Source organism: Salvelinus fontinalis, chromosome 11 (assembly GCF_029448725.1).
Source record: "Salvelinus fontinalis isolate EN_2023a chromosome 11, ASM2944872v1, whole genome shotgun sequence".
NCBI lineage: Eukaryota > Metazoa > Chordata > Actinopteri > Salmoniformes > Salmonidae > Salvelinus > Salvelinus fontinalis.
Window position 1 is genome coordinate 24820202 of NC_074675.1, and position 26282 is coordinate 24846483.

The 26282-nt window shown below is 44.1% G+C and overlaps 1 pseudogene; it reads right to left on the reverse strand.

Moving 5' to 3' along the window:
• The window catches only part of LOC129864683 (40S ribosomal protein S3a-like), a 98098-nt pseudogene extending 72315 nt beyond the window's left edge, over positions 1 to 25783 (reverse strand).
• Positions 25784 to 26282: the final 499 nt, after the last annotated feature.

Genomic DNA, 26282 nt, shown 5'->3' on the forward strand with positions numbered 1-26282 from the left:
TTCGGCGTAACTGAGACACTGTGGAGGAATTGACGTGGACATTGCGTTTTGTGGAGGAAAGGTTTATCACCAACAATAACACCCAGCTACCTAGTTTCTCCAACGCTTCCTATAGCCTCCTTTTTAAATATATTGCTGCATTTGACAAATACAAGAACGATAACTCAGAAAACTATACAGAGGAAGAATGTACAGGAAGTTTTTGTTTCTCTACTGGCCATGGCTAATATGAAGTAAATGAATTCGATTCTTGATATGCCCCACCTGTCAGGTGGATGGATTATCTTGGCAAAGGAGAAATGCTCACTAACAGGTTGGCATTACTCACTCGGGCCCAGAAATAGTCCATTGGCACCTCTTTACAACATACAAGACACACATACAGCACCGATTACATTATCAATGGTGGTTAGGTGAATTCCAGGACAGATAGTATTTTGACCATTGACCAATCAAATGTGACCAAGCTGATTGAAGTGTCCTCCATTACTCTGGTGTCTGGCCACTGCCTCGGCCTTCTGTAACAGCTCCAGGTATGGAAGGGGGGTTTCCCACCACACTGCTGAACAATGAATCCAGCGGGTTTTGTACATAGCCTGTGAATGAAATCAAATATCATCACTTAATAAACATATAGCGAGCAAAGATGACTATTGGGCAACTGCTCGTGCACTTTTGAGTTGTCATATTGTTGTCCTTCATTCATCCAGGTGATTCCATTTGTTGGTCCACCACCTGTACCTTTTTAATGCACAGTAGATGCATTAATGCACAGGCTTCAGACAGGCTTTAGGAAGACAGGTTGAACTAATTCACAAGAATAGCAGGACAGCAAATGGGAATCAGCATTCAGATAATTATATTAACGTCGATTCAAACGATCATGATGGACGTCTATGATTAGTTGATTAGTTGAATCAGGTGTGAACTGGTTGGCAAGAACAAAAGCCTAAGTCCACATTGATCTCTGTGGATACGATTGGACACACCCCTTTTATGAGGGCCACTTTCATGATGAATAGTAATGATCCATTCATTTCAATAACTTTAGAGAGATTAATATAATCACATTTTACATAAGAAATGAGATATTGTACATTTGGAACATTTGGAAATGAATTAAAATGGATTATTTAAGAGGCTTATTTAGAACACCCATGGATTTAAAAGGTACATTTGGTACCAATTAACCCAGACCGCACTTTTCACATATTTTGTCAAATATTTGTATGTCTTATTAAATTGAAATTGTAAGTAGAATACAAATGCACATCTTTCATTTTGTCTCCACTTTTATTTAAAAAATGAGGGCAATATAGGTTAGAAATGTCTCAACATAGATGTTGGTGGGTTTAATAGGTACACTAACCTTAAGTCATTCATACCCAACCCTCCAGTAAGTCGTGACGAACTCACTTACAAAACTCAGTTTTGGACGAGATTGACTTTATAACCGATATTATCCTGTTTACATTTTGTAGTTCATTTTGACACTAGAATAAATGTCTCTGACTCATATTGATGCCACATGAAGCCATTTTCAAAAGAAGAAGTTGGCTTTCAAGGACAGTTGACCTTTATTAAGTGCATTCCCTTTATGTCCTATTGTGTTGTCAAGCCGGAATCCAATCCAAGCCAAGGTCATAGTAAATGGCACTAATGGTGCTAGCTACCGGAGATCACTACAAACAGCAGGAACCTGTGTACAAAAGGCAGCTCAGAATTGAGTGTCAAAGGCAACATTAAGTAAGTCACATAGAAAAAAACTAAACAGAGCTGAACTGGAACATGGAACATTTAGCCCCCTACGGTGCTCCCTTCCAAGAAATCAGGCGTAGCCAACCTTGCTAACTGTGTGAGGCTGAGGCAGGCTACCCCGCTGGGTAGCTACAGATGAGATCTCATAGAGATAGGCCACGAGTTAGTCCAGGTGTTCTCACTCCTACCTGAGATGAGCTTTTTGCTAGCTGGCTGGAAGCTACACATCCTTACATGTGAATAATCACCCTGGACAAAGCAGGCTATTACTCAGCGGGAACTAGTTGTACAGAGGCAACCTATTACCTTTTGTCCAGAAACAACAGATCCCCCCCCCCCCCCCCCCCACCTAATACTAATACTAACACACCTAATGGTGTGAAAGGAGTATATATGTATGATCAATATGGTAGGGGGGCGGGCTTAGCGATCAGAGGTTCAGCTACAACCATATTGCTAACTCTTCAACCTATTAAACACGTGCATGAAGTGCCTAGGGAGGAGGTAGTAGGGTCTAGGGGGTGTTTCTGGACCTGGCCCACATGCCTTTTCCTGAAGACTTCCTTCCTTCCAGGTGGTGTTGAGATGAACAGCTGTTAAGCGGGGAGGGGTGTGATAAATCACAGATAGATGTGCTTTTATGGTGAGTTGTCAACACCCCCATCCCACCGTATTACTGGGAGAGTAATAAGAGAGATTGGCACACTAATAACTTAGCACATGACACTGTTACAATCTTTTGTTCACTTTAGTCTCAAGCAAGAAGTATGGTTTATTAAATCAGGAAGTAAACCAGGAACTTCACCATTAACGTAAAAAACATTCTTTTTGTATTATTGTTCAATGGAGACCTGGCCAAGAAGGCAGTTCCAACATAAAAGACTAATAATAAAAGAGTCCTAACATGCATTAAAACAGATACCCGCCCACCATTCCATTAAATTCTCTCTAAAATAAACAGCTAAGATTAAAAGAAAAACGTTGGAAATGGAACCCCATTGTTTTAATTAAACAATTAAGCAAGGTTATACAGAACTCGTTTAGAAAGAAAAGAACAAATGTCTGCTCCTCTGTGATGCCGAGAACTTTCAAACAAAGTACTTCTCCGAGAGTTCAATTAATTGATGAAAGAAATCATTTTTCCTCTCTCTCTCTCTCTCGCTTTCATGACCATTTTAATCCTCTCCAGAACTGTTGGTAATGAGCTTTTAATGGTTGTCTGTTGGTTCAGACAACGAGAGACAGTCAGCCTAGTCCTGCTGGGTGCTAGACACACAGTAGACAGACACAGTCTCTCTCTCCAGCGAGGTAAAGCCACACTGGATCAATTACTGAACAGACGGCCTACAACCACACTGTATCACAGCGCTGTCTACCTGTCAGCCTGTCTGTCTGGGAGAGGTTAATCTCTTCCAAAAGCCCTATGTCTGACTCCTAAGGATGGCACAGAAAGCTCAGGGGTCTAAAGCTGTGCCGGTCCTCATGAGAGCCAGTTTCATCATAGCGCTTGATGGTTTTTGCAACTGCTCTTGAAGAAACTTTCAAAGTTCTTGACATTTTCCGAATTGACTGAACTGAACTTCATGTCTTAAAGTAATGTCATTTCTCTTTGCTTATTTGAGCTTATTTGTTCTTGCCATAATATGGACTTGGTCTTTTACCAAATAAGGGTATCTTATGTATACCGCCCTTGCATTGTCACAACACAACTGATTGGCTCATACGCATTAAGAAGGAAATAAATTCTACAAATTAACTTTTAACAAGGCACACCTGTTAATTGAAATGCATTCCAGGTGACTACCTCATGACGCTGGTTGAGAGAATGCCAAAAGTGTGCAAAGCTGTCATCAAGGCAAAGGGTGGCTGCTTTGAAGAATCTCAAATATAAAATATATTTAGATTTTTTGGGGGGTTACTACATGATTCCATATGTGTTATTTCATAGTTTTGATGTCTTCACTACTATTGTACAATGTAGAAAATAGTAAAAACAAAGAAAAAGCCCTGAATGAGTAGGTGTGTCCAAAATTGTGACTGGTACTGTATAGTAAATAAGGTTTGAATGAAATGTCCATATCAACAATCAAAATGACAAAAAAATGCCTTCCAATATATTAAAAAAGAATCTCATCAAAAAATGTATAATTTGATGAATCAAATGCTCATCAACGGAATGTTGTGCATAAATCCAAACCATAAACAGTGAGACCGCTTTGGGAAATGAAATATATATTAAAGCCACTAAAATATAGATAATGTCGAAAATGAGGAAATAAGCTTCAAAGGAAAATATTTTCTAAAGGTTTCTGAGGCCATGGCCTGGTTTCAGCATGGCTGAATGAACTGTGCCTTGGGGGCCCCACATATGATAGCCTACAGGTTAACGCCGTGGTGCTGAATGGAACAGCAGCACTCTTCTCATGTCCAGTAGCCTAACCTGCAGAAAAATGCAATTTAGGCTCACCTTTAGTACTTTTCGTAGTACTTTTACGGCCAACAAGGTGAACCTCTCGGTGACAGCCTTGTAGAAATCTTCTTTATTCTTTTATTAATCTCAATTGACTCGAGGGCCAAGGAAGGCGCAGCTGTACTTCCCCAACACTACCAATACATAATCCGCCAAGGCCACAGGTCATTTGTCATCGCTCACATCGTCCCCAAAGCTCCTCCTTGACTTTGCTGTCTAAGATATCTGGTGTTTGTTTTGTAACATCTGTGGCCTCATCGACGCCTCATGCAACAAATGTGTCTGTATTAATCTTGTCTTTAATGTCCTTTCGAATCACATCACTGACTGCTTCAATCAAATCTGTTTGATGTACCCGAAGTGTCCTTTTCAGCGAAAGTATACAATAACTCCACATAGTTGCCACGATTACATGTGCTTGTACTCTCATCATTACCGCGAAATGCTAACTCTTCTTTCCCTATGTAGCACGTTGCTCTAATGCGATCCTTCAAAATCTCACAGTTTTCCTTTACCTTAGTATTGCCATTGTGGATGGTCACTTGTTTTTGCTGCTCATTTAACGGCACATCGATCCGTTTGTTCCCAAAAGCTGTGACTGAACAGTGACTGAAGTCAGGAAAGGCACGCACTTCAACAATTTGAATGGATGAGGACATTGGGGGAAAAGGCCCACTTTGGAGCCTTTCCTGAGGTTTCGATGCAGTTTTACCAAATTCTGGGATTTTGAGCATAAAAAACACCCAATTGCTTTTTTTTATTATTTTTTTTACATCATTTATATATATATTTTTTGCCTTTACATAACAGTTCTTTATATTAGATTATCACACGGTAAGCACTGCCAACCCTGCCTACCCCAACTGCACATCACTGCTATAGGGTGTTTCACCTCGATTTTATGCGATCCATATCTTTCAGTTGGCTTTTAATCCATATCAGGCAATCATAGTTTTACTGACCACTAGCTGTGTCTAATGGTGCCTCTCTTATGAACCTCCACGTTTCACATGGTTCTGTAATGAAGGAGAGAAAGAAAGAAAGAAAGAAAGAAAGAAAGAAAGAAAGAAAGGAGGATGGATGGAAAGAAGACAGCAGGGAGGAAAGAAAGGAATATGGATGATGTTATATATGCAAGGTATAATGAACGAGGGATGAGGTAGGAACAGAGGAGGTTAAATTAAATTCACAGTGTTTAAAGTACCCGGGGTATGTGGCGTGAAGCCAGAGACCAAGCATCCTAAGTTTTCCATACATTATAACACTATGAGGCAGAACTGATGCAGGATGGGAGGTTAAATCCATAGGCGACCTAGATCTAAAGCTTTCATGTACTGTAATGACATCCACATTCAACCAGCCATCCCGGGATGCCAATAACCGATTTCATCTGAAATAATAAAAAATGTACTCGCAATATGCTCATCCTGACTCCCTCTCTGTTTATATTTTTATCTCTCTCTCTCTTTCTCTCTCTGTCCTCTCTATTTCACACACACACACACACACACACACACACACACACACACACACACACACACACACACACACACACACACACACACACACACACACACACACACACACACCGTATCATGTAGCTCGGTAGCAAAGCTTTATGAGGGTGCTTTAAATTGATTTCAGAAGGGTATCCACCGATTTCAGTATCCATGCTGCATATAAAATGGCCTACGAATGATCACTGGCCTGAAAGTGAAATCCCGAGGTCGGCATAACTGTGGTCGAGCATCTAAACAACATCCAGTTTCACCATACCCGTTTTAGTGCTCTAATCTAGAGCATGTCATCCAAAAGATGTGTTGATTGCTTTATCTTTACAACTGTGTCTTCGGGCTGCAAATACGCTCGTTCTGCCAGTGGAATAATCCACCTGCTAAGGCGCTGTCAAATCAGAAGATGAAATGAAAGGCGCAGTCATTAAAAAGAAGAGAAGCTCTGGGCTCCCGCCCAATTAACATTTAACCTGAAAACGATCAACTGCAGGGGGAAAAAAAGAGGGAGAAATTAGAGAGGATTATATTTTCAGTCTACTTGAAGCCTTCTGTGGGTCAAATCCTCCCTCTCTTCGGAGTCAGATCTTCATTTAAAGACGTTTGAGGATTAATCATACCTGGTCAAAGGAATCAACATGGATCTGGAGTGAGTAGGTGTGTATGCGGGGGGGGGCACAATATCAATCCAATTCAAGTAAAAGTGGACAATTATTCCTGTGTCAGTACTATGACAAAGCATTGGGCCAATGCAACCATATAGAGAGGTGATAGGAATCAAGGCTTTCACCAGATAGAAAGCATATAATAGGTCTATATTTCCAGCACAGGATAGCAGGTTGGACCAGACAGAGAGAGGCCTCAGTCCCACGAGCCTAAATCCATCTGAACAGCATGGCCAGGCTCAGCGCTGGCTGTCAATCACAGGTGCAGCAGCCCAGTGCATCAGCAGGCTGACTTTGTCACTACCGTTGTACCCAGGGGTAATTTACCGTTGTCCCCACTACAAAAGTTTAGAGACCGCCGCTTATGGACTCGTGGAAACTCGTTTGCCTAAACGTTGACAGGAAATCTTTGCTAAAAGCACATACTGGAAAATGTTGCCTTTTCCGAAATGCCAAGAGCATAAGTAATGGACACGGGCAACAGAGTCCATGCCACTCCGGCCTTTGATCAAAAACGAATGAATATAAAAAATGTTGCCCCAACATCCGCACGCCTAATTGCTGCATATAATGAGAAACTGGGGTGTACATTATCTTAAAACGACAGGCTAATTGGCTGAGTCTAGACTTTAAGCTCGGTGAACTCAACTCTAAAATAAATGCTGAGTAACCCATAGAGAACACAGCGGAACTTGTTAGTTTCAAAATGACAAACGATAGAAAAGAGCATTATATCAAACATTATTTCATGTCATGCCTGGATTTCCTTCACAAAGCCAGTATAGTACTTCTTCAACTAACTCTAGTCCTTCTCCCTCTGTGCATATTAAGCATGCCATCAGAGCTAAACCTGTAAATCTAATTTGCCAATGGGATCTCCAGGGTCATTTGTCCTCCCATCGGACAGGGAGATAAGATCAGCAACAATGGGCTGAGTGAGTGAGTGAGTGAGTGAGTGAGTGAGTGAGTGAGTGAGTGAGTCCTTTCTACTTCTCTAGTTTAGTCAGCGAGGGACATCCGGAGATCAGTTTTACAGGGAGTTATACTGACATAAAATACCTGTATGTACTGTTCTTGTCATGCTACTGTACACAATGAGCCCCATTCTACCTATATGTACATATTACCTCAATTATCTCGACTAATCTGTGCCCCCGCACATTGACTCCATACCGGTACCCCCTGTATACAGCCTCGCTATTGTTATTTTACTGCTGCTCTTTAATTATTTGTTGTTTTTATTTTTTAATTATAGTTTTTTTTACCTAACACTTATTATTCTTAAAACTGCATTGTTGGTTAAGGGCTTGTAAGTAAGCATGTCACTGTAAGGTCTACACCTGTTGTATTCGGCGCATGTGACAAATAACATTTGATTTGATTGGATTGTTGTTTTGGGGGGTAAGTAAACAAGAGGGCTTCGTTCACACCTTGTAGGTTGTAGGAAATGTGGGGGAATGCAAGCCGCCCCTTGCAACAAGTCCCTTGAGAAATTACACCAATTGCCATTCGGAAAATGAATTCAGTGACCTACAGCACAGCACAGTATAATGAAATGAACTTGCGTAGTGTTCGCCACTAGACCATGGCATATTTCCTCCCAACCTGGTCTCAGAGCATTTCCTATTATTCTGCATGTTAATGGAATGCATTCCTTTGTGGTGTCCATCACTCATTTCGTATGATATGTGACGAGTTACAATTCGTATTATATGTTCCCGAATTTGCGAAATGTACATTATGTAAAGAATTTATAAAACGTATGATATGTTCTAGCTAGGTGGCTAATATTAGCTAGGATGGGGGTTAGGGGTTAGGGTTAAGGTTAGAGGTAAATGTATCAGTTAGGTTAAAGGGTTAAGGTTAGAGTTGGGGTTAGGGGAACGGTTAGCTAACATGCTAAGTAGTTGCAAAATAGCTAAAAAGTAGAAAGTAGTTGAACGGTTATACGCTCACCCATCCACCTTAACCAACCACAGTACTTTCGTTTATGCCTCAAGTAACCATCTGTCTCATGTAACCATACCAAACGTAACATACCATATTAATTTGAGTGTCCAGGATATCCCTTTACTAGATTATTATGGACAAAAGAGCTCGACTATTTTTATTTGTCAAATGGCAGCCAAGCATCCATGATCGTGTCACCAGAATAAGATCCTCGATGTACATTGGAAAGGAGCATCACTTGAACTTTCACCACCCTGTGAAGTTCATCAGTTTGTCTGTAGCCTAATCTGCATGCTTTCCCGCCGAGTCCTAATGGCAGGACCACACAGCATGTCATGTGACTTATGATGGTTAATATATCAATATTTGCGCATAGAAGTGTTTCATTTCTGGCATGAATTCATTTTACAGACACAAGAGATCCCACCTTGTCTGGCGCATTTTGTTTTGTCGACATTTGGCCCGTCGTAGAAAATGTATCCGACATGTACTTTACTAGGAGTAAAAGGTCAGATTGAAACCTGGTTCCTGTCAAGGTTAAGAAAGTTGATAAAAAAACGACCTAAACAATTTAAAATGTAACAACCGTTTCAGCAAGAGGTGCAATATATCTAACTAACCAATTGGATTAGTTTAGAATAATGTATATACATGAAAAACACAGATTTTGTTTTTAAATCCCCCCCAAAAAACACCAACACTGGAGATTATTTTACACCACTGAGTGTTAATTTCACTCTTATAGAGTGAATTTAACTCCTGAATCAACACAAAAAATGATAGCAATTTGCTGTAGTCACTGTCTGCCTGGTGTACCACCTGGTTGTGTATTGATTTATAGCCCTATAGATGGGGGAGGAAGGGAGAGCTTGCTAACTGTTGGTGCAAGCAGAGACGATAAGCCTCACGCTTGTCACATAAACGCAGAGGCTGAGGCCCACGCATATATCGATCCTATTTAGAATGCCTGTTATTGTGTTGTTGCTTCGGCAATGGTACTCTATGTACCCCAGCTAACCACCAGCCAGTCAAACTACTGTAGACTGAAGGACAGAGAGAGAGAGAGAGAGAGAGAGAGAGAGAGAGAGAGAGAGAGAGAGAGAGAGAGAGAGAGAGACAGACAGATAGAAACAGAGAGACAGAGAGAAAAAGAGAGACATAGAAACAGAGAGACAGAGTGATAGAGAGACAGATAGAAACAGAGAGACAGATAGAAACAGAGAGAGACAGATAGAAACAGAGAGACAGAGAGAGACAGATAGAAACAGAGACAGAGAGACAGAGAGATAGAGAGACAGATAGAAACAGAGAGACAGATAGAAACAGAGAGAGACAGATAGAAACAGAGAGACAGAGAGAGACAGATAGAAACAGAGACAGAGAGACAGAGACCGATAGAAACAGAGAGACATAGAGACATAGATATAAACAGACTGAAAGAGATCCAGAGAGAGACAGATAGAAACAGAGAGACAGAGAGACAGAGAGAGACAGATAGAAACAGAGACAGAAAGAGACTGATAGAAACAGAGAGACAGATAGAAACAGAGAGACAGAGTGACAGAGAGAGACAGATAGAAACAGAGAGACAGAGAGACAGAGACCAATAGAAACAGAGAGACATAGAGACATAGATATAAACAGTGACAGAGAGACAGAGAGAGACAGATAGAAACAGAGTGACAGAGAGACAGAGAGAAACAGAATGACAGAGAGAGACAGATAGAAACAGAGAGACAGAGACAGAGAGAGACAGATAGAAACAGAGAGACAGAGAGAGACAGATAGAAACAGAGAGACAAAGAGACATAGAGAGACAGATAGAAACAGAGAGACAGAGAGACAGAGAGAGACAGATAGAAACAGAGAGACAGAGACAGAGAGAGACAGATAGAAACAGAGAGACAGAGAGAGACAGATAGAAACAGAGAGACATAGAGACATAGAGAGACAGATAGAAACAGGGAGACAGAGAGAGACAGTTATAAACAGAGAGACATAGAGACATAGATATAAACAGAGAGACAGGGAGACAGAGAGAAACAGAGAGACATAGAGACATAGATATAAACAGAGAGACAGGGAGACAGAGAGAGACAGACAGAAACAGAGAGACATAGAGACATAGATATAAACAGAGAGACAGGGAGACAGAGAGAGACAGATAGAAACAGAGTGACAGAGACATAGATATAAACAGAGTGACAGGGAGACAGAGAGAGACAGATAGAAACAGAATGACAGAGAGAGACAGATAGAAACAGAGAGACATAGAGACATAGAGAGACAGATAGAAACAGGGAGACAGAGAGAGACAGATATAAACAGAGAGTCAGGGAGACAGAGAGAGACAGATAGAAACAGAGAGACAGAGACAGAGAGAGACAGATAGAAACAGAGAGACATAGAGACATAGAGAGACAGATAGAAACAGGGAGACAGAGAGAGACAGTTAGAAACAGAGAGACATCGAGACATAGATATAAACAGAGAGACAGGGAGACAGAGAGAGACAGATAGAAACAGAGAGACATAGAGACATAGATATAAACAGAGAGACAGGGAGACAGAGAGAGACAGATAGAAACAGAGAGACAGAGACATAGATATAAACAGAGTGACAGGGAGACAGAGAGAGACAGATAGAAACAGAATGACAGAGAGAGACAGATAGAAACAGAGAGACAGAGACATAGATATAAACAGAGTGACAGAGAGACAGAGAGAGACAGATAGAAACAGAGAGACAGAGACATAGATATAAACAGAGTGACAGGGAGACAGAGAGAGACAGATAGAAACAGAGTGACAGAGAGAGACAGATAGAAACAGAGAGACAGAGAGACATAGATATAAACAGAGAGACAGGGAGACAGAGAGAGACAGATAGATACAGAGACAGAGAGACAGAGAGAGACCAATAGAAACAGAGAGAAATAGAGACATAGATATAAACAGAGAGACAGGGAGACAGAGAGAGACAGATAGAAACAGAGAGACAGAGAGACAGAGAGAGACAGATAGAAACAGAGAGACAGAGAGACAGAGACCAATAGAAACAGAGAGACAGGGAGACATAGATATAAACAGAGAGACAAAGAGACAGAGAGAGAGAGACAGAGTGACAGAGAGACAGAGAGACAGAGAGACATAGAGACATAGATAGAAACAGAGAGACAGAGACAGAGAGATACTGTACTGCATGTAACTGTCAACAGTAGGTGTTGTGTGGGAGAGGAGTTGGTTGGAGGTTAGTGTGTTGCAGTAAAGTGTGTGTGTGTGTGTGTGTGTGTGTGTGTGTGTGTGTGCGTGCGTGCGTGCGTGCGTGCGTGCGCATGTGTACATTGTTATGAGATCGATGGTGTCCGATGGGCCTTTTTCATCATCAGATAAAGCTTAAGGTAATCTCAGAGCTCCTACATCATAGAAGGGTGGGGAATAAAAGAACACAGTGTTCCTGTACTCTGTGTGTCTCTCCATAGTTGCCTACCAATAGTAGCAAAGGCAAAACACAGCCTCTTCGTCATGTGTTATTCATTCACAGCATTAGACATATTTCTCCTGGTAAATTCTATCTATGCCTTTGAGAAGGGAAAGTGTGAATACATGTACTACAGTATATTAAGGGTAAGATACATTTGACCTGCTCAGACAAGAGGTCAGATCTGTAGGCTCTCAGGGTCAACTCGCCATGACTTGAGGCCACAGAGATTGACCCCTATCACATGGTTGAGTACCCCGTCTGGTCATAGGGTTGGAAAGCACGTTGATAGCCAGTCTGAACGGATCAACGGGAGAAATGAGTAAACACATAGTGCCACAGTGGATCATGTACTCTCGGCTTCTCTTCGTTTAGCTATGCCACCTCTCGCAGCTAGCTTTTAGAGAATCCACTACGCTCCTAATGTGTGGTGTTCTCAGGTGCGCAGAGAGAGTGGGACAAAACTAGACAGTCTCTGTCTCTCCCTCTCTCTTCCTCTCTCCTTTCTTTCTTTCTTTCTCTCTCACTCACTCTCTCTCTCTCTCTCTTTCTCTCACTAAACTAAGTACAGTAGCTCCTCCCTCACACAGAGGTGAGATGTTGCGGGGAAAAAAAGAAGTAACGTGTATTTTGGATTACATATCACCAATCAATCAAGAGACATCAATTTGAATTAGTCAAATGTATAATTTGAGGTTTTAGGGAAATCTTATATTCTGATGTACACTGAGTGTACAAAACAGTAAGGACACCTGCTCTTCCCATGACATAGACTGACCAGGTGAATCCAGGTAAAAGCTATGATTCCTTATTGATGTCACTTGTTAAATCCACTTCAATCAGTGTAGATGAAGGGGAGGAGACAGGTTAAAGAGGGACATTAAGCCTTGAGACAATTGAGACATGGATTGGATGGGGAATACAAAAGATTGAAGTGCCTTTGACCGGGGTATGGCAGTAGGTGCCAGGCGCACCGGTTTGAGTGTGGCAAGAACTGCAACGCTGCTGGGTTTTTCACGCTCAGCAGTTTCCCGTGTGTATCAAGAACGGTCCACCACCCAAAAGGACATCCAGCAAACTTGACACAACTGAATCAACATGGGCCGGCATCCCTGTGGAACGCTTTCGACACCTTGCAGCATCCGTGCCCCGGCAAATTGAGGCTGTTTTTAGGGCAAAAGTGGGGGGTGCAACTCAATATTAGGAAGGTGTCTTTAATGTTTTGTGTAGATACCATTTGATACCATTCCGTTCACTCTATTCCATTCACTGCACCCCATTCCAGCCATTATTATGAGCCGTCCTCCCCTCAGCAGCCTCCCCTGGTGTAGATTGTATCAACCCAAACAGTATTCGCTGTAACTCTCACCAAAATTCATTGAGTGGAGTAGTTACCATGAACACACCAAGCACCGTTGTGCAAATCCCCTCCGAACTGCTGTGCGAAAGCTAAAAGACAAAAGTAGCTGTCCTCTCACACAAGACAAGACGAGTGGTTTACTTGGTTTGCCTTTTTGTTTGACCTAGTTTCTCCTCCTCAGCCAACGACAAAGAACAAGGGGTTTGTTTTCACACAGTGTCGAAGTGCCCGTCTAAGAGAGAGGGAAGAGGAAGAGGGAGGTCAGTGACAGGAGCGCTGAGGTAGGACTGACAGTGGCGATCTGCAATGAGGCTTGACAGCCATTTAAACTGTTGAGCAGTCTGACCGCGGGCCCTGGTGCCCTGCTGCGTTTAGTTATCATACAATTGAGTGCGGCTACCGCTCGTCCACACACACGCGGGAAGAACACCTGCACGCACGCTCACACACACAGAGAGGGTGAGGTGGACAGAACGAAAAGCAACAGCCCATAAAATATTTTTGCGAAACATGGGAATGTACAAATACATATTTTTTTTTGCATAGGCATTTTTGCCACACAGCCTACAGTAAAACCCACTGATTATTTGTACAGTAATCTAATGAAGAACATTTCCTGCTAAAACTCCATTTTGTGTAATAGGATAGCTGCAGTCCTAGCAGCAGCAGAAGCTGTTGGCTGTCACAGGGACAACGACGGGAGGAAGGTCATGCTCTGTAATGTTATCCGTCAGCCTGCCAAAACACAGCAGCACGCCACGCAGGTCAGCGTTTTTCATCGTGAATCTTGTTCTGGAGGCAGCTCTGCGGCGGCCACAAGCTAGAACAGCCACAAAGTCATCAAATCTGATTGTATACCTAACCCTAACCTTCACCCTCACCTTAACCACACTGCTAACCCTAATGCCTAAACCCTAAACTTAAATTAAGACCAAAAAGCTTCAAATGTTTTTTATTTTAACAATATAGCCAATTTTGACTTTGCAGCTGGCCAATCTAAGGGAGGAATTGCTCAGTTCTGCCTCCAGGACAAGACTCATGGCAATAAACGTCAACCTGCGCCAGCCACTGGCACCCCGGCTGGAATCTAATTAGCTGGAAATGACAGCTAGAGGGAGCGACATGAAAGGAATTGAATGATAACCAGCTTTTAATCCCGCTGCGAATCAAAATAAATACAGTACATCTCCCCCATATTATAGCGTACAGTTTTTTGACTAGGAAGGAAGTGTTTTTGTTCGATGTGATAAAATATGAAATATAATCAGTGATGCAACACACGTGTTTACAAGATAAGGATGTCCTCTTCCTCTTTGATGTTTGACGGAAATCTTCCCTGTGTGTAAGAGGTGGGCTGTACAGTACGCTGATTGTTTCTAGATGTTTGTGTCTCGCTTTACTTTTTTACTTTTGTACAGTAATGGGGAACCACTGAGGACCTCCAATGGCTGAAGTCCTTCCTGGTCTTCTATTCAGGCAAATGTATACATGGGTATTCAGAAGTGTGGACTCTATAGCCAATCAATGAGATGAACTGATCAATTAAGTGGCGAGAGATCACAGAGAGTACGGTTGCCCCTCAAAAGACTTCAGTGGGACACTCTTCGCTATAAAGTGTCTTTTTTGAAATGATTGCATTTTCTTGAGAAGTCTCTTGAGAAGTATCTCTTCTCTTGCGCTCTAATTGCTCTTGGAGATTTGGATTTTTTTTTGTTCTGTACTCCTCTAAAATATTCCCACGGAGGCACTTAGCATAATTACTGATCATTTATTCTCAGCACTAATCAGGCCGAGTGTTTTCTCTGTCTTCTCAAATAATAACACAAGAGAGCGGAGCGCTCGAAAACGCTAAGTGAGAGTTCAACAACCCCACGCTGTTTACCCAAGTTGACTCTCAAACGTTTCATTTCCAGGAGTCTACTCTGTGTAATGAAATGTGGTGTGATTTGACCATTTGCCTAAATGGAAAGAAATAAAACTTAAGTCAGCAGGACTTTCTTTCTCGAACTCGGCTAGATTTCTTTTGACAGGCTCAAAGAGAAAGAGAGAGGATGGAGGGAGAGAGAGAAAGAGAGAGGATGGAGGGAGAGAGAGAAAGAGAGAGGATGGAGGGAGAGAGAGAAAGAGAGAGGATGGAGGGAGAGAGAGAAAGAGAGAGGATGGAGTGAGAGAGAGAAAGAGAGAGAATGGAGGGAGAGAAAGAGAGAGGATGGAGGGAGAGAGAGAAAGAGAGAGGATGGAGGGAGAGAGAGAAAGAGAGAGGATGGAGGGAGAGAGAGAAAGAGAGAGGATGGAGTGAGAGAGAGAAAGAGAGAGAATGGAGGGAGGGAGAGAAAGAGAGAGGATGGAGGGAGAGAGAGAAAGAGAGAGGATGGAGTGAGAGAGAGAAAGAGAGAGAATGGAGGGAGGGAGAGAAAGAGAGGGGATGGAGGGAGAGAGAGAAAGAGAGAGGATGGAGTGAGAGAGAGAAAGAGAGAGAATGGAGGGAGGGAGAGAAAGAGAGAGGATGGAGGGAGAGAGAGAAAGAGAGAGGATGGAGGGAGAGAGAGAAAGAGAGAGGATGGAGGGAGAGAGAGAAAGAGAGAGGATGGAGGGAGAGAGAGAAAGAGAGAGGATGGAGGGAGAGAGAGAAAGAGAGAGGATGGAGGGAGAGAGAGAAAGAGAGAGGATGGAGGGAGAGAGAGAAAGAGAGAGGATGGAGTGAGAGAGAGAAAGAGAGAGAATGGAGGGAGGGAGAGAAAGAGAGAGGATGGAGGGAGAGAGAGAAAGAGAGAGGATGGAGGGAGAGAGAGAAAGAGAGAGGATGGAGGGAGAGAGAGAAAGAGAGAGGATGAGGGAGAGAGAGAAAGAGAGAGGATGGAGGGAGAGAGAGAAAGAGAGAGGATGGAGGGAGAGAGAGAAAGAGAGAGGATGGAGGGAGAGAGAGAAAGAGAGAGGATGGAGGGAGAGAGAAAGAGAGAGAATGGAGAGAGAGAGAGAAAGAGAGAGGATGGAGGGAGAGAGAAAGAGAGAATGGAGGGAGAGAGAGAAAGAGAGAGGATGGAGGGAGAGAGAAAGAAAAAGAGAGAATGGAGGGAGAGAGAGAAAGAGAGAGGATGGAGGGAGAGAGAGAAAGAGAGAGAATGGAGGAAGAGAGAGAAAGAGAGAGGATGGAGGGAGAGAGAGAAAGAAAGAGAGAGAATGGAGGGAGGGAGAGAAAGAGAGAGGATGGAGGGAGAGAGAGAAAGAGAGAGGATGGAGGGAGAGAGAGAAAGAGAGAGGATGGAGGGAGAGAGAGAAAGAGAGAGGATGGAGGGAGAGAGAGAAAGAGAGAGGATGGAGGGAGAGAGAGAAAGAGAGAGGATGGAGGGAGAGAGAGAAAGAGAGAGGATGGAGGGAGAGAGAGAAAGAGAGAGGATGGAGGGAGAGAGAGAAAGAGAGAGGATGGAGGGAGAGAGAGAAAGAGAGAGAATGGAGAGAGAGAGAGAAAGAGAGAGGATGGAGGGAGAGAGAAAGAGAGAATGGAGGGAGAGAGAGAAAGAGAGAGGATGGAGGGAGAGAGAAAGAAAGAGAATGGAGGAAGAGAGAGAAAGAGAGAGGATGGAGGGAGAGAGAGAAAGAGAGAGAATGGAGGGAGGGAGAGAAAGAAAGAGAGAGAATGGAGGGAGGGAGAGAAAAAGAGAGGATGGAGGGAGAGAGAGAAAGAGAGAGAATGGAGAGAGAGAGAGAAAGAGAGAGGATGGAGGGAGAGAGAAAGAGAGAATGGAGTGAGAGAGAGAAAGAGAGAGGATGGAGGGAGAGAGAGAAAGAGAGAGGATGGAGGGAGAGAGAAAGAAAAAGAGAGAATGGAGGGAGAGAGAGAAAGAGAGAGGATGGAGGGAGAGAGAGAAAGAGAGAGAATGGAGGAAGAGAGAGAAAGAGAGAGGATGGAGGGAGAGAGAGAAAGAAAGAGAGAGAATGGAGGGAGGGAGAGAAAGAGAGAGGATGGAGGGAGAGAGAGAAAGAGAGAGGATGGAGGGAGAGAGAGAAAGAGAGAGGATGGAGGGAGAGAGAGAAAGAGAGAGGATGGAGGGAGAGAGAGAAAGAGAGAGGATGGAGGGAGAGAGAGAAAGAGAGAGGATGGAGGGAGAGAGAGAAAGAGAGAGGATAGAGGGAGAGAGAGAAAGAGAGAGGATGGAGGGAGAGAGAGAAAGAGAGAGGATGGAGGGAGAGAGAGAAAGAGAGAGAATGGAGAGAGAGAGAGAAAGAGAGAGGATGGAGGGAGAGAGAAAGAGAGAATGGAGGGAGAGAGAGAAAGAGAGAGGATGGAGGGAGAGAGAAAGAAAGAGAGATAATGGAGGGAGAGAGAGAAAGAGAGAGGATGGAGAGAGAGAGAGAAAGAAAGAGAATGGAGGAAGAGAGAGAAAGAGAGAGGATGGAGGGAGAGAGAGAAAAAGAGAGGATGGAGGGAGAGAGAGAAAGAGAGAGGATGGAGGGAGAGAGAGAAAGAGAGAGGATGGAGGGAGAGAGAGAAAGAGAGAGGATGGAGGGAGAGAGAAAGAGAGAATGGAGGGAGAGAGAGAAAGAGAGAGGATGGAGGGAGAGAGAAAGAAAAAGAGAGAATGGAGGGAGAGAGAGAAAGAGAGAGGATGGAGGGAGAGAGAGAAAGAGAGAGAATGGAGGAAGAGAGAGAAAGAGAGAGGATGGAGGGAGAGAGAGAAAGAAAGAGAGAGAATGGAGGGAGGGAGAGAAAGAGAGAGGATGGAGGGAGAGAGAGAAAGAGAGAGGATGGAGGGAGAGAGAGAAAGAGAGAGGATGGAGGGAGAGAGAGAAAGAGAGAGGATGGAGGGAGAGAGAGAAAGAGAGAGGATGGAGGGAGAGAGAGAAAGAGAGAGGATGGAGGGAGAGAGAGAAAGAGAGAGGATGGAGGGAGAGAGAGAAAGAGAGAGGATGGAGGGAGAGAGAGAAAGAGAGAGAATGGAGAGAGAGAGAGAAAGAGAGAGGATGGAGGGAGAGAGAAAGAGAGAATGGAGGGAGAGAGAGAAAGAGAGAGGATGGAGGGAGAGAGAAAGAAAGAGAGATAATGGAGGGAGAGAGAGAAAGAGAGAGGATGGAGAGAGAGAGAGAAAGAAAGAGAATGGAGGAAGAGAGAGAAAGAGAGAGGATGGAGGGAGAGAGAGAAAGAGAGAGAATGGAGGGAGGGAGAGAAAGAAAGAGAGAGAATGGAGGGAGGGAGAGAAAAAGAGAGGATGGAGGGAGAGAGAGAAAGAGAGAGAATGGAGAGAGAGAGAGAAAGAGAGAGGATGGAGGGAGAGAGAAAGAGAGAATGGAGTGAGAGAGAGAAAGAGAGAGGATGGAGGGAGAGAGAAAGAAAGAGAGAGAATGGAGGGAGAGAGAGAAAGAGAGAGGATGGAGGGAGAGAGAGAAAGAGAGAGAATGGAGGAAGAGAGAGAAAGAGAGAGGATGGAGGGAGAGAGAGAAAGAGAGAGAGAGAATGGAGGGAGGGAGAGAAAGAGAGAAGATGGAGGGAGAGAGAGAAAGAGAGAGGATGGAGGGAGAGAGAGAAAGAGAGAGGATGGAGGGAGAGAGAGAAAGAGAGAGAGATGCAATGCCTATATTATTTCGGGAACTTCTGTGAGTGTAATGTTTACTGTGCATTTTTATTGTTTACTTCACTTTTGTCTATTATCTACTTCACTTGCTTTGGCAATGTGAACATAGGTTTCCTATGCCAATAAAACGCCTTGAATTGAACTGATAAGGAGGAGGAAGGCTTCACATAGGGTGAGCAACACAATCAAGTGAACTGCAGGTCAACCATATCTTCTCCAATCATCAGGCTCTTTAAAACAAGACCATCTCATCCCCCACCACAGCCATATGATTTGCCACTCCGTAAAGACAAATACTCTGTAGAGATAGCCACAGAGGCCCTCCTCTCCTCTCTATTTGAGTGCAATATAGCAGAGCTGCAGGTGACCTCTAAAGTGGCAAGCAGCAGCAGTATAGTATACAGCAGCGGAGGCTGCTGAGGGGACGACGGCTCATAATAATGGCTGGAAACCATGTGTTTAATGTATTTGATACCGTTCCACTGATTCCGCTCCAGCCATTACCACGAGCCCGTCCTCCCGAATGAAGGTGCCACCAACCTCCTGTGGTACACAGTGCCTAGTTAAAGTCATCGCACCCCGTGCACAGTGTTCACATTTTTGCTACCTTAAAATGACATCTAAAAAGGGATTCAAATAGATCTCCTATTCCAAAATGAATTACGAAAAAACGCAAAATGAAGATTGTCTACTGTATGTCTTCACACCCAAGAGTTAATAGTTGGTGGAACCACATTTGGCAGACATTACAGCTGTGAATCATTTCATATAAGATTCTACCCACATTGCACAACTCTTAGAGCAACATATATCCATTGTTTTTCTCAAAATTGCTCAAGCTCGGTACATTTGGATGGGAATCACTGATGGACAGCAATATTCAAACCTTGTCTCTGATTTGAAACCCCTCTGTATTTTCAAGTATTGTGGTGGCAGCATCATGTTATGGGTATGCTTGTCATATATAATGTATGTATATGCAGTCTATCCCCCTCCCAGCTGCCCAGTCCACCCACTGTTTTGCACATAATGATCTGTACTAAACCCCAGAGAGAATCTGCACCTCAGGGTCTCCACTTATTTATAGACATCTCTCTCACCTGGACCCCTTTGTACATATCTCTCTGTATATCTCTCCCTCTCTGTATATCTCTCTGTATATCTCTCTGTATCTCTCTGTATCTCTCTATATCTCTGTGTATCTCTCTGTATCTCTGTATCTCTGTATCTCTCTCTCTCTCTCTCTGTATCTCTCTCTCTGTATCGCTCTCTGTATCTCTCTCTCTCTGCCTCTTTTTCTCTTCTCCATGCATGTGAGGCCTGTGGTCTGGCCGTGGGGGCCTCCTCCACACCTGTCCTCCTGCCAACACTCCTGTGTGTGACTGATCTGTGGCCACAACCAGGTCTCAGAGCATTTCATTGATTCTGTACGTAAATCCGATCCACTCCATTTAGTATGACATGTTACGTTTTGTATGGTATGTATTCATTTTAATTGTATTAATATCCATCACCCATTTCGCATGATATGTTATGAATTACAATTCGTATTGTATGTTACGAATTTGCTAACTGTACTATATGTGACGAATTTGCTAAACGTATGCCATGTTACGAAATCTAGCTAGATGGCTAGGTGGCTAACGTTAGCTAGCTGGCTAAGCTTAGCTAGGCTAGGAGTTAGGGTAAAGGTTACGGTTAAGTTAAGGAGTTAGGTTAAAGGGTTAAGGTTAGGGTTAGGGGAAGGGTTTGCCTAAAGGGATATGGTTAGGGGAAGGGTTAGCTAACATGCTAAGAAGTTGCAAAGTAGCTAAAAAAGTTATAAGTAGTTGAAAAGTTGCTAAAATGCTGACATTGCCCATGATTCGAACTCACAACCTTTGGGTTGCTAGACTTTCGCATTATACGTTCAGCCATCCACCCTACTTTCATTGTTGCCTTATGCAACCATCTGTCTTAAGTAACCATACCAAAAGTAACATATCATACTGATTTTAGTGTCACGGATTTACTTTTACCATGTTATGTTTAGTTTATGAGACCAGGCTGGTGGCCAAGGAGCCCGGCAGACACAGCACATAGCACCACACGGAGACCCAGCACACAGTCCATCTTCATTCTGGCCAATTTCCCCAAACCCCACAGTGAAGGTCACTAATGCCATTTGTGGCAGAATCCCCCTTCCTCGCCCTCCACATGTTGTTCCATCCTTCTATTTCATCCCTTCATCTCGATCACACTGTCAAGTGAGGATCTCACCCACAAAATCGCTTACAAGGATGTACCCCCAAGGCACGCCATGCAAACGCACGCACTCTAAAGGCACACACTCACACACGCACACGCACACGCACACATGCACACGCGCACGGACACACACTCAAACCATGAAAGAGAAAGGCCACACAACGACAAAACACACACTATTGACTGGTGACAATGGCAATAATCACCTACACTAATCCATTTAGTGCCTTTGTTGTTTGGCTCTATTGTGGTAAAGGGATTGAGCTGAATCAAGCTGAGGTTTCAAACGTGCTCAATTCTTACCGGAGCAGAGAAATGTGTTGGTGTCAGAAACTGAAACCTTGTTAAACAGAGATAATCTAGAGAGGGATTGATCAGAGGAGCTGTATATCACTACTAAAGGAGAGGTAGATGGAGTGAGAGAGGGGTTGGTGTGGGCCAAACCACCACTGTGATCCTAGGGAGTCTGGGGGGGGATTATTAAATCCAATTTACCCTTGAAATCAAATCATGTGCCTGTGTCACTGTGGATTCAGTCAAACAATCTAAACCCAAACACACACAGTACACACTGTACATAATCCCAAACTAGTTGAGTGTTATGTAACTGAAAAGTACAGGGAAGAGATTATATATATTTTTAACATTATGAAGTTCATTATTATGCACAGCGATGAATAATTACACAGCACAGCTCCCAATCACGGGCTACCACTCACACTGTAGTCAGCCAGGTCACTCGAGATCCAAGGTGACATTCGACGTACGTCCCGGTCCCCAGGACGTCGGGAAATGCCTTCAAAACCGGCCACCAGGTGAGCGTTGTTACCATCAAGTAGGCTTGCTAGGGCGTTGCGGATGGGGATGGTGGATAGGCATACGTCGCGAGCTCTGGCTCAGAGGGTCCAGGGTTCAATCCCAGTGCTAGGCACTCATTTGAAATTATGGGTTTTAACCCAATTTCAAGCATTAACCAGTTGGATTTAATGCCTAAACTTAACCATCAAGTTGTTTCTATATTAACCCAATTCTAAACCTTAGCCCTGACCTTAACCATTCAGAATGAATGCTTCGACTTAACCACCAAAACGTGATGTTGATCTCCCGCCATCGATGAACGTCAAATACTGAAGTGAAACTGTGTCAACCCGTTAGATCGTGCTGGGGTTTCATAGCACGACCCTCTCTCCATTTCTGCTTTAACGATTGGCTCTCGCCACCTCGCTGCCCTCGTGTACTCAGTGCACGTTATGGAAGCATGGTCAATAGAGTACCGCCGGCTTTCAATCCATCAACAAATAACTATGCAAATAGCAAATCAATAGCAAAGCTACAGGAAACGACTGGTTCACCAGTGAAAGCGTAGTGTGGAGCAGGAGCACGGCTGAAACGGTTGTGTTAACTGCATCCAGAATGGTGACAAGTCCCATGTGTTTCTAGGGTGGAGAAGGAATACATTTGCACAACTGCAGTGAATTCTTCAGGAACCAAGTGTTTAGTGTAATCGGTCACAGCATGGTTATTAGATCTCCTCGAAGCTTCTCACTCCAATAACGCGATTCAGTAGGCTAGGCGCGATACTAGCTGTGGTTGATTGACAGGAGATGTGTTTCGTCTTCCGTATGTAGGCCGTGTAACTTGTCATTGTAGTATGCAATAAACGTACAAACAGCAGTATACATTTGAAAATGCCTGGAACCCTGTGGTTTCAGGGATGTTTGGATGAAACACACACACACACACACACACACACACACGCAATCAGACAATCAACTTGTTATAAGGATCGACGCTGGTAGACGAGAAGCAGGTACAGGGAGTGAACATTTAATTAACAACGGAATGGAACAGGACAGGGCAGCATCTGGACATGAACACATAATGACATTAATGCTGACACAGGGAACACACTGAGGAGCAGACATAAATAGGGAAGGCAATCAACAAAGTGAAGGAGTCCAGGTGAGTTCAGTGAGCACTGATGCGCGTAATGATGGGACAGGTGTGCGTAATGAAGGGCAGCCTGGAGCCCTCGAGCACCAGAGAGAGAGAGAGCGGGAGCAGTAGTGACAGTACCCCCCCCTCTAGGTGCGCCACCCAGCATCCCACCCAGGCGAGCCTGACGGGCCGGCCGAGGCATGGGCGCTGGACAAGCTGGCTGAGGCGTTGAAGCCCGACGAGCAAGCAGAGGTGTAGGAGCCTGGCGAGCAGACTGAGGCGTGTGAGCCTGACGATCCGACTGAGGCGTAAAAGCCTGACGATCCCACTGAGGCGTGGGAGCACGAACCGGCTGAGGCGTGGGAGCCTGATGGGCCGGCTGAAGCATGACGTGGGGTGAGCGCCTTATTTCCCGGCTAAGGCGTAGGAGCCAGAGAAGCTGACTGAGGCATGACGTGGGATGGGAGCCTGACGACCCAACCGGGGGAAGGAAACCTCTCGAGCCAGCTAAGGCGTGAAAGCCCTACGAGCCAGCTGAGGCACCCGCGGTTCCATCAGCGGCGGCACCCGGACCCAACGTCACCAACAAAACAAAAATCCTCCTTGATGCTTCGTATGGTGGTGTCAGCATTCTGTAAGGATCGATGCTGGTAGACAAGAAGCAGGTACAGGGAGTGAACATTTAATTAACAACGGACATGGAACAGACCAGGACAGCGTCTGGACATGAACACATAACGATATTAATGCTGACACAGTGAACACACTGAGGAGCAGACAGAAATAGGGAATGCAATCAACAAAGTGAAGGAGTCCAGGTGAGTCCAATGAGCTCTGATGCGCGTAATGATGGTGACAGGTGTGCGTAATGAAGGGCAGCCTGGCGCCCTCGAGCACCAGAGAGGGAAAGCGAGAGCAGGCGTGACACGTGTTGCCCTAGCAACAGAATGAAAAATGGCCACCAATGCCTTGATTGCTGAGTGCTGCAATACCAAGACCGATGAGAGAGCTGTTATGACTGAGAGACTGCAATGACAAATCGTCTACTTAGGTCTGGCCACATCCATAAACTTGAACTGCAATCTTCTTTTTTAATGGAACTGTAAAAAAGGATAAATGCAGCCGTAAAATGTTCCCTGTTCTAGAAATAAGGGTAATGGTAATTTTTGTTAAAGTGAATGGGAAATGGTTGTTATTTGCTTCAGTGAAAAATAATTTTGACTGAGGATTGAAAGGAACGTTTAGGTCGAACTCATAGTGTAACGATCGTCGTAATCCTCCTCCTCGGACGAGGGGGAGAGGCGAGAAGGATCAGACCAATATGCAGAGTGGTTAGTGTCCATGGTTATTTAATGAATACAGACTGAACACTTAACATACAAAAACAACAAACGTGACAAACCGCAAACAGTCCCGTGTGGTGCGACATACACAGACACGCGATACAACCACCCACAGCCACCACGTGAATCACAGGCTGCCTAAGTATGATTCTCAATCAGGGACAACGATTGACAGCTGTCTCTGATTGAGAATCATACCCGGCCGAACACAAACAACCCAACAAGAAAAAACACATCGACAACCCACCCCAACTCACGCCCTGACCAACTAAATAAATAAAAGGAAAAAGGAACAATAGGTCAGGAACGTGACACATAGAGGTTTTAGTGAATATGAAACGTGATGTACTTTTACACCTAGCATCTGGTGCTGAGGCGATGTCACCTACTGCCGCTATGTCTCCATCATCCGTTTCTCACCGTCGATTACGCACAAACGAGGTGTTACTGTACCTGTGACATTCCATATTTCACACCGCTGAACGCATTCCCACTTCCAGTATCACCCTTCGGTGGGAACAAATTTAGAGCTTAGGAGGATAGAATACTGTTAAGTGATCTATATACTGTAATCTTTATTTAGATGGTTCTTGATGACCTGCGTGCAGTCTATGTACTCGTCAATGATTCAATGGTTTCTATTCAATCCATAGGATTTAAAAAAAACACTATAATATCACATGAAATATGTGTATCTCAATGGGACTGTCATTCAAAAGGTTCTTAAACACCTAGAGGAAAGTCAGCAACAGACAGGGTCGGGAACGTTTTCAAGACATGAATGACATGTAAGACACCAGGAGCCTGTGAAGCCAAAGATTGAAAGGGTGTTCTGATATGCTGAGTCCCGGTACGTGTGAGACAGAGGAGACAGAGGTCTCAGTGATGGGACACCAGGAGAGACCTGGTCCTCCCTTCAGCATTAATCATAGTTAAGCCTAGGCAGGTGCTCTGGCTTGGGGACTCTGGGTCTGGTACCGCTCTTTGCACCACGAGAGAGAGAGAGAGAGAGAGAGAGAGAGAGAGAGAGAGAGAGAGAGAGAGAGAGAGAGAGAGAGAGAGAGAGAGAGAGAGAGAGAGAGAGAGAGAGAGAGAGAGAGAGAGAGGGGGGGGGGGAAGTGTTCTGGAGAGAGAAAAGAAAATAAAGAAAGGGAGCCAGATCAAGAGTGTATATACCTGTACGTCGAGAGAGAGAATTAAGGAGTTTGAGGTGTGTGTGTGTGCGGTGCGGGCCTGCTGGGATGGCCCCTGTGTGTCATATTTAATGGCTTTAATGAACAGACCCACCACTGGCATGTCCCTGCTCTCGAAATGAGATATATAATAATGTCTGCACAATAACTGTCCCCCATCAGTTCACTCACTGTAGTACTGTACAGTCCACCCTCTCCCCTCCTTCCTCCCTCACTTCCGTTGAGGAGGAGAGGAAGAACAAGAGCACGAAGCGAGCTGACCATCTCCCAGGGGAGCTCGCTGTGGAACAGAGCCATTATGGTGAAATGAGTTTCAGATCTCAAGGCCAAACGGGGCCATGCTTAAGTAAAGAATCTCCACTTTTCACTTTCAAAAGCCAGGTGTCTACATTAGCATTGAAAACAAAACCACTGAGCTTACATGCTGACGGGTAGGCGCTTACACACACACTCTCTCAGGCTCTCTTTCGCTCTCTCAAGTTTCAAGTTTCATGTTTTATTTGCCACATGCAGTACAACATGAGAAATAAGAAATAAGAAAGGAAAAAGAGATAATGAATGGAAGCTATATACAGGGTCAGTGCCAGTACCAAATGTACAATGCGCAGGGATACTGGAGCACTTGAGGTGGATATGTACATGTAGGCAGGGATTAGGAGTAAGTGACGGAAGCAGGATAATTAATAAAAAAAATAGTAAACAGTATGGAAGCAGCATACAGTAAGTGGTGGGTGGGTGTGTGTGTGGTGGTGAGTTTGCGTACAAAATTGTATGTGTGTGTGTGTGCGTGCGTGCG